Below are 17,414 nucleotides of genomic sequence, written 5' to 3'. Positions count from 1 at the left end.
GGTGGGGCTGGATTAAATACCCTTCACAAATGGATGTGAGACTGATAATGTGCAATTAACTCATCCCTGTTACTGCCTTTCCCGGCTGAGTCCATTCATTGACCTTTGATTGTTCTTGAGAATGCAAGGTAGTGTGGCAGTTTGCATGTTAATACAGCTCCTGGTCTGCCGCTGTCTGTAAGGACTGTGTTCATTCTCTCCGTGACTGTGTGGGTTTCCTCCAGGCGCTCCGATTTCCCAAAACGTACGGTTAGGGTTAGTAAGTTGTTGGCATGCTATCTTGGCACCGGACACTTGTGGGCTGCCCAAACACGATCCTCACAGATCTGATTTGACAAGAATCGTGCATTTCACTGTGTGTCTTGAGGTACATGTGACTAAATAAAGCTAATCTTTCCAGTCAGCACTAAATATACTGTTCATGATTACATGCTTCAGAAGGCAATGAGTACCTAATGGCAGATGTAAACCACAGGAACGACTCACATACCATCCTCAGCTGGATATCGGGCCAGAATCCTGCAGCTTCCTGCCTCACAGCACCATGGGGCCATGTCCACAACTGTAGCGTTTCAGGAATCTAGCTCACTACCCACGACTCCAAGGCATTTGAAAATGGGCAACGAGCATTGGCGTTACTGATTACACCCTCATCCGTAAGTGAATTAAAATGTCAAGCTTGTTTATGGGCTTGCACTGTGACACACCAGATGTTGGTGCACATTCTGAGACTCTTCCTGATCTGGAGACAATGTGTGGGAGGTTATGTTGCCTGGTTTCCCAGAACTACACTGGAAGCCTGGGTGACAGAAGTACAGCAAAGCCAAAGAGCTGATTATTGAGTACAGGAGGGAGAACTCATCCTCATTAGGGGATTGGAGGTGGAGAGGATTAGTAACTTCAAAGTCTTTGGCATTGCCATATCAGAGAACCCGTCCTGGGACCAACACCTAAGTGGCATCACAATGAAGGCATGACAGCACCTCTACTTTTTTTCAGAAGTTTGTGCAAATTTTGCATGTCACCTACTGGAAAACTTCAACAAAGTTCGATAGGTACCCAGTGCAGAGTACCCTGACTGGTTGCACCACGGCCTGGTATGGAAACACCAATGCACGGGAATGAAAATGTCTACAAAAAGTGGTGGATACAGCCCAGTCCATCTCAGCTAAAGCCCTCCCCACCATTGAGTCCGTCTACGAGGACAGTTGCTACAACAAAGCGGAATCCATCATCGAGGACTCCCAAGCTCTCTATTTACTGCTGTCATTGGACAGGAGGTACAGGAGCCTGGGGCCCCACACCACCAGGTTCAGGAACAGTTATCACCCTTCATCCATCAGGCTCCTGAACCAGTGTGGATAACTTCACTCACCTCGACACTGAACTGATTCCACACATCAGGTTCCTGAACCAGCGTGGATAACTTCACTCACCACAACACTGAACTGATTCCACACATCAGGCTCCTGAACCAGTGTGGATAACTTCACTCACCACAACACTGAACTGATTCCACACATCAGGCTCCTGAACCAGTGTGGATAACTTCACTCACCACAACACTGAACTGATTCCACACATCAGGCTCCTGAACCAGTGTGGATAACTTCACTCACCTCAACACTAAACTGATTCCACACATCAGGCTCCTAAACCAGTGTGGATAACTTCACTCACCTTGACACTGAACTGATTCCACAACCTATGGACTCTGTTTCGAGGACTTGACAACTCTACCACTTCCTTTGCACATTGCTCGCTTGTCAGTGTGTGTATGTAGTTTTTCATTGATTCTATCACATTTCTTTGTTTTACTGTGAATGCCTACAAGGAAATGAATCTCAAGGTAGGACGGTATAGTGTCATATACATACTTTTGAAAATAAATTGACTTTGAAACAGATTAAATATTCTGTCGTCACATGAGCCCTCTGATCTACAGGCTGGGAAGGCAGATGGGGCAGATGACTGTCGTGTTCAGAGCCAAGGGTCAAATTGCGAAGACTTGGCTGCAGGAGGTCCAATGACAGTGCAAGAAGGTCATGGCCTATCAGTGCACCTTGAGTGACCATGTCCAATCAGCTGCACTGCTGGACCCTGCCAGTCTCCACCAGCTCACCATCCGTCACCAACATCCTCAGTGCGCTGACATTCACATCTCCAGCACCACGCTTGTCTCACTTCAAGATTCAAGTTTGTTTATTGTCATTCTTCAGTAGAGGAATGCAAAGGAGAGTGAGATGATTGTTAGTCCAGATCTGGTGCAGCATTAAAAAAAAACACAATAAGCATGGAAAATAGAGATAATGAGTCATCGAAGCACCAGATGAGAGGTGGGGAATGCTTTTGCCTCCAGAGAAGAGATGGTGCCATTGTCTGTGTCAGCTCAGGAGAGACCAATAGGTTTCAATAGGTACATTGAATGTCAGAGAAATGTATACAATATACATCCTGAAGTGCCGAGCAGATCCAAGAACTTCATCGCTATATGCTGTGTCCATTGGGGAATTAAGGGCTATGGGGAAAAGGCAGGTAGATGGAGATGAGTCAATGGCCAGATCAGCCATGATCTTATTGAATGGTGGAGCAGGTTCAATGGGCCTGATGGCTGACTCCTGTTCCTATTTCTTATGTTCTTGTGTGAGCTGTGATATTTGTGCAAGACAAAGATTCAAAAACAAAATGATTGTTACTCTGGATCTGATGCAAAAAAACGCCATAACCATAAAGAACACAATAAATATAAATACAAGGGCAATCCTCTGAAACACAATCTATGTGTGGCTGTATATATGTAAGATTAGCTTATATACACAGACATATACATAGTACATAAAGGTACAGGAGTATCTGAACATAAGGTGACTCTGACAGGAAATGATAAAGAGACAAAGTGACTCTTGGCAAGAGGAACTCTTCTAGACAGCACTCTTCTAGCTTTACGCCTACAATTTGCACAAAATGCCAGCCTTTCAGTCTCACTTTGTGTGGCTCTCTAACATATTCCCTCTCTTTTGCAAACAATTTGGCACATAGTCCCAGGGACTAGCAGCCAAGCAAAGCCCAGCAGCCACCTAGGGGACAGTGTTAATACTGAATGGGTGCAGCTATTGCTCACTGTGTAACCAGTATGACAGAGCTGAGGATGACCCAGCGGTTAAACCGTTGAAAATTAATCATTCCTTGCTCCTAATTCTCCTTCTCAGATCTCAATCTTCTTCATCCCAAAATCTCTCCTGATTTACCCCTTCTCAGGCAGGCACTCAGGATCAAGGATATAGAGTGGCCCTCACAAAGTGTTGGAGGAACTCAACAGCTCAGGCAGCATCTCTGGCAAAAAGAGTAAAGTATCATCATTTTGGACCAAGACTCTTCATCAGGACTGAAAGGGAAGGGGGCAGAAGCTAGAATATGAAGGTGGGGGGAGAAAATGAGCACAAGTTGGCAGGTGATAGGTGAGATCAGATGAGGGTGGAGGTAGGTGGGTGGGGGAACAGGGGTTTCAGTGAGAAGCTGGGAGTTGATAGGCAGATGAGAAGAGAAGAGGGTAAGAGGGGAACCAGAATGCGGATGGAAAAAGAGAGAAGTGAGAGAGCAGAGAAAGGATATACTGTATATGTACCCTTATTAAACTAGATAGGTTTTCATAGTGGTCTAGTTGTTTCAAGAACACTCTTCCTGAGAATAGCAGTTGTTTTAACTTCCAGCACCCCTTATTTGAAAATCCAAAATCCAAAAACCTCTGAAATCCAAAATTTTTTGAGCGCTGACATGACTTCACAAATGGAAAATTGTGCAAGGCGCTGAGAATTGTCTGAGGCGATGCACAGGACCCTGCGTATCACAGGCAGTATGAAAAGTAATCTGTCATACCGTGAGAGGGACCCTGTTGGCACCAGTTTGCCTTCAGCAGTCATGATGGCCAGACTTTCGTGCATTATTCACAGTGATTGCCTTGTGTTCGGTGCTTATTTTCTGATCTGTGCTGTGAAGCTATTGTTTGAAATATCAAAAAGGCATGCATTTACCCCTATGGGTAATAGTGCAAGGAACGAGGAAGGATTTATGTTTACTTATAACACAGAAAGTCAAGTTATTGGAAAAACCTAAGGGCAGTATAAGTGTGACGAATCTGACAGAGAAGTATGGTAATGGAACGACCACCGGCTATGACCTGAAAAAACAGAAGGACAAACTGTCAAAGTTCTGTGCAGAAAGTCATGAACAGAAGTTAACAAAAAATAGAAAGATACAGAATAAAACAAAAATTGAAGATCTCGATCGTGTATTGAAAGAGTGGATTTGTCAGTGTCAGTGAACATGTGACACTTAACAGTTTGCTGATCATGAAACAAGCAAAGATCTCTCGCAATGGTGAAAACTGAAGGCAATTGCAAATATTCAGCAGTAATTTACGAAAAGGCCCAGCATTAAATTTTTAAAGATTTGTGGTGACAACATGACGGCTGATCATGAAGCGGCAGAGGAATTCATTGATGAGTTTGCAAAGATCATCACTGATGAAAATCTAACACCCTGAATGGCTGCATCAGTACAGATGTGTGAGAAGAAGTGTTGAGCTTCTGCTCATCTGTCTTATTATGTACTGCTTATCAGTAGCACATAACGATGGCAATGCCAAACAGCCACTGACTGTCCACCCGGGTGGCCGAGCAAGTGATAGCTTACCTTTCTGACAGTTCCTTGTACCCATCACCATTTCATACCCCAAACTATTAAATAAAACCACCTTTAGGGTATAGGTATACGCTGTATACGTGATGTAAATGGTTTCTGTGTTTGACTTGGATCCCATCCAAAGATATCTCATTATATCGATGCAAATATGATCAGTAGTTTAGAATGCTAGCTCCTGCTGCATCGGGTTAACTTTAGATAAACACCTCACAATTCTTTCGATTGAATTCAATATATCGCATTTCTCCAGACAGACCAGAATATTTATATCTTCCTGCTGTCTAAAGGTTTCCTTCTCACTGACAGCCACATGGCCAGTTTTTGCATCATCCGTCAGTTTGCCTGTCATGCCTTCTATATTTAAATCTATGTCATTAATACTTTATTGCAGAGGACAACCTGAAATGCTCACATGAAGTGAGAAGGAGCACAGAGGACCATAAGACTAAGGCGCAATAATCGGCCATTCAGCCCATCGAGTCTGCTCATCAAGGCTGATTTATTATCCCTCTCAACCCCATCCTCCCACCTTCTCCCTGTGACCTTTGATGTCCTTACTAATCAAGAACCTATCATCCTCCTCTTTAAATATCCTCAATGACTTGGCCTCCCTAGCCATCTGTGGCAATGAATTCCACAGATTCACCACCCTCTGGCTAAAGAAATTCCTCCTTATCTCTATTCTAAAGGGACACCTTTCCATTCTGAGGCTGTGCCCCCTGGTCCTAGACTCCCCCACTATTGGAAACACTCTCTCCACGTCCATTCTATCCGGGACATTCAATACTCAATCAGTTTCAATGAGATCCCCCTTCATTCTTTAAAACTGCAGTGAGTACAGGCCCAGAGCCAACAAAAGCTCCTTATCAGTTATCATATGATGATGGAGTATCAGCCCAGAGTGCCTCACAGCCACAAGGCCCTGGGTTCAATTCCCACCTTAGGCACTGCGGTTTACATTGTAAAAACTGTACATGCTGGTATTTATTTACTTATATGTTATATCCGTCCCTTAACCTGTAACTTAGCTTTTTTATTTATATATAATTCTTTATTTTTATGTAACTCCTTGTAATTGTTGAACATTGCTTTTGTTGCACATCACACCCTGACCAATACACCTCTGCAAATTCCTAACACAGTGCATGCTGAGTAGAGCTGATGTTGGTGAATTGCATCTGGATTCTGACCCCCATCCCAAGGATTAATTGGCCTCAGTAAATCAGCCCACAACAACTTTGTTGGACCACTGAACAACAAGGAAACACAGGAGACCAAAGGTGACTTGGCACCGTACCATAGAGGCAGATATAAGGACCCGGAACGATAGAGAATGCGGCCAGGGACAGACAAAAATGGAGCCTCATTGCTGCCTGAAACAGCAGCAGTAAGTAAGTAGGTGGAAGGCAAAACAGTCAAAAAAAGAGTTGGGAGCCATGGAAGGAAAAATAGGATAAAACCCTGCCGGGAGCTACTATGGATTCAATGGGACTTATGGACTGTAATAAGCATAAGAGCACTAGAATAAGCAAACATACTCTCAGTGTATGTTACCTCCTGTACCTAATAAAGTGATCACTGAGTGTATGTTCATCATCTTCTGCTGCTGCAGCCCATCCCCTTCAATGTTCAACGTGTTGTGCATTCAGAGAAGCACACCACTGTTGTAACGCATGGTTATTTGAGTTACTGTCACCTTCCCGTCAGCTTGAACCAGTCTGGCCATTCTCCCCTGGCCTCCCTCAATAACAATGTGTTTTTGCCCACGGAACTGCCGCCCACCAGGTGTTTTTGGGGGTGGTTTTTTGTACCATTCTCTGTAAACTCTAGAGACTGTTGTGCATGAAAATCCCAGGAGATCAGCAGTTTCTGAGATACTCTGACCACCCTGTCTGGCACCAACAATCATCCTACGGTCGAAGTCACTTAGATCACATTTCTTCCCCATTCTGATGTTTAGACTGAACATCAACTGGATTTCTTAACCACGTCTGTATACTTTTATGCACTGAGTTACTGCCACATGATTGGCTGGTTAGATATTTGCGTTCAGAATCAGGTGTGCGGTGTAGCTAATAAAGTGGACACTGAGTGTATGACAGGCACAAGTTGAACGTAGGGTGTAGGGAAGATAGCGGATGAGGAACTAGGAATGTTGCTACTGTCATCACTGTAACACGTTCAAGTTGTCCCACAAACTGGTTATTTAGTTCCTCCTACACTGCCTCCTCAAGCAGCAACCCCCAATGTGTGGGCGTGGACTATTGATCATCACTGTATGACGCACTAGCTCTTCATATGAGAGCAGAGGTTGGCTAATATCCTCACCAATGTGATATTGGCGTCACCTGATAAGCCGACTTTGCAACCACCTTCTCCTAAGAATGCCGACCTTGTAGTAAGAATAAACTTCTGTGGAAGTTCAGATAGGGTGAGCACAGGAGAGGTTAAAATCATAAGGGGTTCAGCATTCTTGGAAGTGGAGATCTCAGCCAGCCTTGGTGCAACGGGCCATAAGAAGCTGTAAACGGCAATTGCATCGGCTGCGACCATCACTTCTCAAGCGATCCTGGCTACAACGGAGATGACAAAGAAATGAAGGACTCATAATATTGAATCATTGTTTAAAAGGGATAAGCCAACTAACTTGGGGCTACTTAGTGAGATTTCACTAACTGCCAAATTATAGGAATTAATTCCAGTGGGAGTTATCAGAGAAGGTTGATGAAGGCTTTATTTTAGTAAGACTTCATGTGGATTTCAGTAAGGCATTTGTCAATTGAAAGCCCATGGGATATAAGGGAAAGAAGCAAAAGTCATTTCAATCAACCATGGAGCGATAGTTTGTCATTCTTCGTTTATAAATAGTTTTTCATAAATTCTATTGTATTTCTTTATTTTCCTGTTAACTAGGAACTAATCTCGAGGCAGTGTATGTGTACCTTGGCCACATATTTACTTTGACTTTCACTTATAACTGTTTAATTTTTAATTGTTTAGGAGTGTCAGAATCAGATTTAATATCACTAGTACACGTCATGAAATTTTGTTGTTTTGTGGTGGCAGTAGATTGCAATACATAACAAAAAAACTATAAATTACAATGTCAACTATAAATAAAAAAAGGAAGTTAAATTAAATTAGCGCATACAAAGAGGGAAAAATACTGAGGTAGTGTTCATGGGCTCAACGTCCATTTAAAAATCTAATGGTAGAGGGGAAGAAAATGTTCCTGAAACATTGAATGTGTGTCTTCAGGCTTTGTAATGAGACGAGGGCATGTCCTGGGTGATGGGGGTCCTTAACAGTGGATGCCGCCTTAATAAGGCCTTGTCTCGTAAAGGTATCCTGGATGCTGGGGAGTCTAGTGAGTTGTCTTAGTTCACAACTTTCTACAGCTTTTTCCAATCCTGAGCAGTGGCCCCTCCATACCAGCTGGAATGTTCTCCAGAGTGCCTGATATATTTTCCAGTGTCTTTGGTGACACACCAACTCTACTCAAGTTCATAATGAAATACAGCCACTGTTGTGCCTTTGCAAATGCCCCGATACACTGGGCTCAGGGCAGATCAGGAACTTGAAACTGCTCACCCTTCCCACACAGGCGTGTGTTCCCTCAGCTTCCCCTTCCTGGAGTACACTATCAGCTCCTCGTTCTCAGTGACACTGAGTGCAAGGTTGTTGTTGTGATGGCACTCAATCAGCCGATCTATCTCACTCCCATACGCCTCACCACCTCCTGAATTTCAGCCAGCAGTAGTTGTGTCGTTGGCAAACTTACAGATGCTTTTTGAGCTGTACCTGGCCATACAGTCAGGGGAGTAGAGAGTAGAGCAGTGGGCTAGACGTGTATCCCTGAGGTGTGCTGGTGCTGATTGCCGGCGAGGAGAAGATGTTATTTCCAATCCTCACTGACTGTGGTCTCCCAGTGAGGAAGACGAGGATCTAGTTGCAGAGGGAGGAACAAGGGCCCAGGTTTTGGAGCTTGTTGATCAGAACTGAGGGTATGATGGTTCTGAATGCTGAGCTGTAGTCACTGACATGGGCAATACTATTGTCAGTGGGCTCTCGATCAGGGATCAGAATCAGATTCATGATCATTGTTCTATTTGAGGTGGAATGTGTTGTTTTACAGCAGCAATGCAGTACAGGACATATATACACTATAAATTACAAACTAACTGAATAAATAACACAAAATAGGAAAAATGAGGTTGTGCTCTTAGGTTCACGGACGGTTCAGAAATGTGGGCTGAGTGAAGGGTGGGGCAACGTCCCGATATGACATGCTGCTTGTGAGGCCTTGCCCCAGGGGTCTGGCCACCTTCATTGAGTCCAGGAGACCAACAGCAAGCATTGGCAGCTTGCCGTGTGCTGGATAATGTAGGCCAGTTTGTTCTGGGCCTTCCTCTGCAGATTACAACCTCATTGTTAGAATCTCTAACCTTGAAAGCATTATTGAATTCCAACTGTCGCATTGGATAACTTGCAGAAAGATGCCATGGAAGTTAACAGGTGCACTAGAAAAAGCACTGAGGCTGGAGACAAGCTGGAAGAGTCAGTAAGTTTTAACGGACAGAATGAGAATCAGGTTTAATATCACTAGCATATTTGCAGTAGCAGTACAGTGCAATACATAAAATCTATAAATTACAATAAGAAATATATATTTAAAATTAAATTAAATTAAGTAATGCAAAGAGAGAGCAGAAGTAGTGAGGTAGTTTTCATGGGTCCATTCTCTGTTCAGAAATCTGATTGTATCTTTTAGGATTGAGTGTGTCTTCAGGCTGTTGTACCTCCTCCCTGATGGTTGCAATGAAAAGAGGACATGTCCTTGGTGATGGATGGATTTCACCTTTTTGAGGCACCACCTTTTGAAGATTTCCTCATTGCTGGGGAGGCTAGTGCACAGGATAAAGCGGACTGGGCTTGCAATCCCCTGCAGCTTTTCCCAATCCTGTGCAGTGGCCCCTCTATACCTAACAGCGATGCATCCAGTTAGAACGCTGTGCACGGCACATCTACAGAAATTTGCAGGAGTCTTCTAAATCTCCTCAAACTCCTAATGAAATACAGCTACTGGCATTCCTAGATTGTTATGGCATCAATATGTTGAGCCTAGAACAAGACTTGAGAAATGTTGATGTCTAGAAACTTGAAACCGCTGATCCCTTGACGAGAACCGGTGCATGTTCCCTCGATTATCCCTCCCTGAAGTCTACAATCAAGTCCTTGGTCTTACTGACTTTGATTGCAAGGTTGTTGTTGTAATGCCACTCAACTAACTGATCTATATTTCTCCCGTACGCCTCCTCATCACCGTCTGACAGTCCCTCAAGATGGAGGATAACTCACGTCCACTCTGACAAATGAGACAAGTGCAAAAATTGCAGGCTCTTCCTCAGAAAGGGCAGGAGGTTCCTGACCAGGCAAGTGAGCGGGTAAGCTGGCCTACTCCCTCCACTGCTTGTGCAGAACCTCTGCGTGATGAGGTTCTCCATATCATCCCAATTTCTCCTCCTCCACTTTGACTGGTCATGGGCCAGAGGTTGTCAGACATTGGCGGGGATTCTTCAAGGAGACTTTCAGTGCCTGTTTGAATCCTGTCCTCTGTCTGCCTGGTGATGCCTCCTCATGACTGAAGTGTCTGGCTGTGGACAACATGTCCTATCCAGCAGAGGTGAATGCAGGTTGAAAAAGGCCTCAGTGTGGGAGGATGCTGGCATCAGTTTGCCTATCCAGCCTGTGACTGTGGAGACACTGATGATCCCATCAATACAGCTAGCGTTGTGTGCAGAGGATGGAATAGGGAGATTCCACGCCTGTAGATGGGGGGGCAATGCGGTAGCCTAACGGTTAGCATAACGCTTTACTGCGCCAGCAATCAGAAGTGTGGGGTTCAATTCCCGCTTCTGTCTGAAGACATCTAGTACGTTCTCCCTGTGAGATTCCTCCAGGTTCTCTGGTTCCACCCCCCACATTCTAAAGGTGTACAGGTGAGGGTTAGTAAATAGTGGGCATCCTGTATGGGCGATGGAAGCATGGCAACTCTTGCGGGCTGCCCCCAGGACACTTTCGGACTGTGTTGGTTGTCAACACAAAATGACACATTTCACCGTATGTTTCGATGTACAGGTGACAAATAAAGCTGACCTCTTTGAAAAGTACTTTAACTTGTGCTTGTTTAAGGGAGATTAATTAGAGTGTTGACCTTCAAATGATGACAATTTGAACACTTCTACTGAGTGCTCGGTGCCACGCATTACATTTGGCACTATAATGGTGCCCAGTGCAGCTTGCGTTCGTAGCTGTCCTTATAGTGTCCGTCCACCTGACTGGAGACCTTCCTCTCGTCCGTTGTCCTTCACTTTGCCGAGCGTGGTATCCTCTTCCAGGGAGCTGTTTCATCATATCCCTCGCTCAAAGTATGATATGACCACAACGTTATCTACAATGAACCACTTTTGGGACGATCAAAACTCATTTAGGGCAAGGGAACATCTGCAGATGCTGGAAATCCAAGCAACATGGACAAAATGCTGGAGGAACACAATTGGCCAGGCAGCATCAATGGGACAGAGTAAACAGTCAATGTTTCACGGGGAGACTATTTGGTAGGACTGGTGAAGGGTCTTGGCCTGAAAAGTTGACTGTATTCTTTTCTTCAGATGCTGCCCGGCCAGCTGAGTTCCTCATTTAGGGCAACTATCCGTAGGGTCACCTTTGGGAAGATGGAGCTTGTCAGCCTGGGAAGGCAGTACATCTAAGAGAGGGAAAACTCTGATTTCAAACCTCGCCGCCTTGCGGCCATACCCACTCACGGGAAAGGCTTCGGGAGTAAACCCTGAGGACAAATCCGGAGCTGGAGTCCCTAAGGCAATCCAACGTTGCCTTCAACCTCGCTCTGGCAACTCCTGCGACATCACTGGTGCCAAGCTGTATCAGCACTTGCTCTTCCCTTGGACAACATCGGTGTCATGAAGATGGGAGACTTGCTGCATGGGCAACTGCTGGTCTTCCATACAACCTTGCCCAGGCCTGTGGCCTGGCAACCATTCCAGACGCAGATCAATGGTCTCGCGAGACTAACGGATGCCACCATAGGGTCACCACAGGTGACAGTTCGGCACTTAACAAGTGTAACTTACTTGTGATGGCCACAGGTGCCATTTTGAACAACCCCAGACTCTTGCATTTCCAAAGAAACAGCTGAGGTTTGCAATATAGAACAGTACAGCACAGGAAAAGGCCCTTCGGCCCAGAATGTAGTGCTGAACCAGCTAAATGGGGGATCAAATGGCCAACTAAACTAATCCCTTCTGCCTACACAATGTCCATGTCCCTCCATCTTCCTCACACTCATGTGCCTATCTGAACACCTCTTATATGTCCCTAATGTGTCTGGCTCTATGACCAACCCAGGCAGTGTATCCCACCCACCTCTATCGTGGTTTTTTTAAGAAAAACAAACTTGCCCCTCACACCTCCTTTGAACTTATCTCCTCTCACCCTAAATGCATGCCCTCTGGTATTAGACATTTAAGCCCTGGGGAAAAGGTATTGTCTGGTTACTCTGTCTATGCCTGTCATGAGCTTATAAACCTCTATCAGAGCACCCCTCAGCCCCTGCCACTCCAGATACAACAACCCGACTTTGTCCTCTGCTACATTGTAGAAGATAGTACGATTAAATAGCTCATTATAGGTTCTTTTTCAGGCGATTTAAATCAGGTTACTCACACTGGGACAACAGGATGTTCTTAATGAAAGTACATATTTTTGGTGACAAACCCATTTTCTGATGCATTAATAAAACGGTACCAGGCTAACACTAATACAGAGAGAATCTCAAAATCAGAGAAAATCGGGAACCAAACCAGGCCACGTAGCCCATTGTGTCTGTGTCAGTCAAAGTCAAATCGAACCCCCCTCTGAGCAAAATGGTCTGTAACCCTACAATTATCTATCCAAATGTGGAGAGGCTTTCTCCCTCTGTCATCCGTTCAGGCAGAGAGGTCCACACACTGCCCACGCTCTGGCTGGAAACATTTTTCATCATCTCTCCTCCGTTTCTCTGTCAATGACTTTGAGCCTCTACACACGAAAATCGCCGGAGGGACTCAGCAGGTTGGGAAGCATTTTTGGAGAGGATTAAACGGTCGGCCCTTCATCAGGACTGGAAAGGAAGGGGAAAGAAGAAGAAGTGGGGGTGGTGTTAGGGGGAAAGCATACAGGCTGGGAAGTAAAAGGTGAAGCCAAATGAGGGGGAAGGTCGGTGAACGGGGGAGGGGTGATGAAGTGAGAAGCCAGGAGGTGAAAGGTGAAAAAGTAAAGGCTGAAGAAAAACATGTTTATTCTCCCGGGTCTATTACCCCTCCACTAGGGCAAGTAAATCCTTCCTGTTTACTCTGTACAGGGCCTTCAGATCTAAAATTCATAGAACATAAACACTGCAGCACATTACAGGCCTTTCGGCCCACAATGCTGTGCCAACATTTTAACCCACTCTAAGATCAATCCAAGTCTTTACTCCTACATAGGCCTCCATTTTTCTATCATCCAAGATGTATCTAAGAGTTTCTTAAATATCTCCAACGTATCTGCCCCTGACAAGGTGTTCCAAACATTCACCACTTCCTGCGTAAAGAATTGGCTTCTAACAGCCCCCTACACTAACCTCCAATCCCCTTAAATTTCTGCCCTGGGAAGAAGACTCTGGCTATCCAGCCACCCTGTGCCCCATATCATCTTGTACACTTCTATCAAGTCACCTCACATTCCTGCTTTGCTTCAGAGAGAATAGGCCTAGCTTTCTCAACCAGACATGCCCTCTAATCCAGGCAAGCATCCTGGTAAATTTCTTATGCACCCTCTCATATAACCATATAACAATTACAGCACGGAAACAGGCTATCTCGGCCCTTCTAGTCCGTGCCAAACACTTACTCTCACCTAGTCCCACCAACCTGCACTCAGCCCATAACCCTCCATTCCTTTCCTGTCCATATACCTATCCAATTTTTTTTAAATGACAATATCGAACCTGCCTCTACCACTTCTACTGGAAGCTCGTTCCACTGAGTAAAGAAGTTTCCCCTCGTGTTACCCCTAAACTTTTGCCCACTAACTCTCAACTCATATCCTCTTGTTTGAATCTCTCCTACTCTCAATGGAAAAAGCCTATCCACGTCAACTCTATCTTTCCCCCTCATAATTTTAAATACCTCTATCAAGTCCCCCTTCAACCTTCTATGCTCCAAAGAATAAAGACCTAACTTGTTCAATCTTTCCCTGTAATTTAGGTGCTGAAACCCAGGTAACATTCTAGTAAATCTTCTATTTTGTTGACATTTTTCCTATAATTCAGTGACCAGAACTGTAAACAATACTCCAAATTTGGCCTCACCGATGCCTTGTACAATTTTAACATTACATCCCAACTCCTATACTCAATGCTCTGATTTATAAAGGCTAGCATACCAAAAGCTTTCTTCACCACCCTATCCACAAGAGATTCCACCTTCAGGGAACTATGCACCATTATTCCTAGATCACTCTGTTCCACTGCATTCCTCAATGTCCTACCATTTACCATGTATGTCCTATTTTCATTATTCCTACCAAAATGTAGCACCTCGCATATAATGAGGCAACTAGAACTGTACATCCCAATAGAAACAGAGAAACATTGATTTTCTGTGACGCTGTCCTATTCTGTTGGCCTTTAGAATGTTTTACAGTTGTGTTTATAGAATAAATTCCTGCTTAGAAACTGAACCATTTTGTGCTGGTATCTTACCTAAAGGAAATCATGCTGGTGATCTTTTCTGAAAGAAGTCTCACTAATTGCAATGTTGGGCCAGGACCCCATAGGTACAATCCCATCAGCACATCTGATCTTGCCTTGGCTTCAGGCAAGCACCAAAGGAGGACATTATTCATTACATTCCTCGTACCAATGCAAGGTGAGCTCAAAGCTTCACGTAATGGCCACTATAGAACAGGGCACTTCAGGCCTGTCTGTTAGCTTCTCAAACTCCTTCACCTAAGACTGGAAGTCCATAATTCGAGACTGTTGGCAACAGATCACTGTGAGTCCACAGGGCGTAGTCGAAGGCCCAACATCTGCGAGTCTGAGTCTGAATCGAGTCTGCTGGAGGACAAAGAAGACGGTCTGTGGGGCCCTGGCATCAGAGGACCGTGTTTGTCTGTGGGTGGAAGGGAGGGAGGGAGGGAAGGGACTTGTTTTGCTGCTGTTGTTTTATGGCTTCTTGCGTTCTGTGCTGCTCTGCCAAGCATTATGTTGGCGCAATGTTGGCGCCAGAATGTGTTTCGACACTCGCGGACTGCCCCCAGCAGTCCCTCGAGGTGTTGGTTGTTAACGCAAACAAAGCATTTCGATGTACACGTGATAAATAAACATGAATCTTTAATCTTGAATCTTGCAGAATTTGTTAGTGCATTTTCCAGCATTGAGCTGCTGGGACGTTATACTGGACTTGTATAAACACTGGTGAGGCCTAATTTGGAGCATCATGTGCAGTCTTGGTCACCTACCAACAGGAAAGATATAAACAAGGTTGAAGGAGTACAGGGAAAATTTACAGGGTTTATGCTAGGTCTGGAGGAGCTGAGTTAAAATGAAAGATTGAATAGGCTAGAGCTTTATTCCCTAGAGCATCGGTGATTCAGGGGAGATTTGTTAGAGGTATACAAAATTATGAGGGGTATAGATAGGGTAAATACAAGCAGGCTTATTCCACTGAGGTGGGGTTAGAGTACAATTAGAGGTTAAGGGTAAAAGGTGAAACATTCAAGGGGAATATGAGGGGGAACTTCTTCACTCAGAGGGTGGTGAGAGTGTGGAATGAGCTGCCAGAGGAAGTGGCGGATGCAGGTCCAATTTCAACGTTTAAGAGAAGTTTGGATAGGGACATGGATGGCAGGGGTACGGTGGGCTATGGTCCCAGTGCAGGGCAATGGGAATTGGCAGTTTAAATAATTCAGCAGGGACGAGAAGGGCCAGATGACTTCTTTCTGTGCTGTAGTTTTCTGTGAATCTGTGACACGGGTGCCTAAGGCTGGCAACACTTACAACACTACATTACCCCAGGGCAGGTGGAAAAAAGCAAACCCTTTAATGAGGAGCCAATCCTTACAGAGTATTCAAAGGCATCGCATACTCCCTGAATGCTTCTGAGGCTGTCATGGCTGGGCTGTGTATCATGCAGGGGAATTACCAGCTCAGCTCCCGTTCTCTCTAGCACAGAGGAACCCAGAGGAACCCAGCAGGTCGGGCAGCATCTGTAGAGAGGAATGGAGAGTCAGCATCTTGAGCCAAGACACTTCACCAGGACTGGAAATGGAGGAGAAGCAAGAATAAGGTGAGCGGAGGGGAAGGAGTACAGGCTGGCAGGTGATAGGTGAGGAAGGGGAGACGTGGTGAGAACCTGGGAGGCGGCAGGTGGAAAAGGTAAAGGACTGAACAAGGAATCTGACAGGGGAGAAGAGTGGACCTCGGGAAAGAGGGAAGGACGAAGTGATAGGCAGATGAGGAGAAGAGAAGAGGTAAGAGGGCAGCCAGAATGTTGAATGGAAAAAGAGGGAGGGGGGGAGAAATTACCGGAAGTTGGAGAAATCGCTGCTAATGCAGATGATTGGAGGCATTACGAGGTGGCCTCACCATGGCAGTAGAGACGACCATGTCGGAATGGGAATGGGGATTGGAATTTAAATGGCCAGTCCCTCTGAGAAGGTCAGGGTGGCCGTGGCTCTCAACTTCTTCAAAGAGACATTGACTCCTTTCAGTGACAGGGTCTGCGGTGCCTCTCTCAATCTTTGCTCGACTGCAGCGTCCGAAAGGCCAGCCAGTCCTTTGCTTTTAAAGAAATTCCTTGATCATTTTTAGGTTCTGTGAGGAGAAAGTGGCACCTCTGACACTGGGATGTGCCGCCATTTCTGGTTTCCTACCAGTTCACACATCAGTGATGAGGCTGTGAGAACTCCCATTAATAACCCAATGTCGTTCGTTTATTCCTCTCCAAAGATGCATCCTGGCCTGCTGAGTTCCTCCACCATTTTGTGTGTGTTACGCTGGATTTCCAGTATCTGCAGAATTTCACATGTTCACTAATAACCTAGACTTCCGCATCAACAAGAACGGTTTCTCCTCTTATATTTTGAAATGATGTTTACCGTTGTAAAGTGTTGCAGCTGTTGCACACAGTGAATAAAATCATAGTCAGTCCCAGTTACAAAACATTGCCAAACGACGCAGTTAAATTGCTTCCATTAGTGAAGTGTTCATTTGCAACAGAACTAGTGGTGAAGAGGCGATAGAGCTGATAGAGGCTTCCACAAAGATCTGGAAAACTCTGTGGGGAGAACAGGATCCCACAGGAGGAATAACCATCTTCACAAATTGAAGTCGCAAGGAACAGAATTCCTACAAATGGAATAAAAATCTACAGGAATGGAAATTTGCTAGAAATAAGCCTCACCTTTAGGATGGAAACCCTGGGAGTGGACTTCCTACGGAATAAAATTTCCCAGCAGCATTGACTTCCGAGGAACTGGCTTCCAACAGAGTCTAATTCTGCTTCAAGAATAAACCGTGCAATACCTTTCCATTCACAGTTAACGCTTTCAGTACTGTTCTGCTGGATTTGTGTGCGACTGTAACGAAAGCCAGTTTCCCTTGGGATCAATAA

The sequence above is a fragment of the Hypanus sabinus genome, chromosome 12, assembly GCF_030144855.1.
Source record: "Hypanus sabinus isolate sHypSab1 chromosome 12, sHypSab1.hap1, whole genome shotgun sequence".
NCBI lineage: Eukaryota > Metazoa > Chordata > Chondrichthyes > Myliobatiformes > Dasyatidae > Hypanus > Hypanus sabinus.
The sequence above is the reverse complement of the archived record's forward strand: the minus strand, read 5'-3'. Positions refer to the sequence as shown.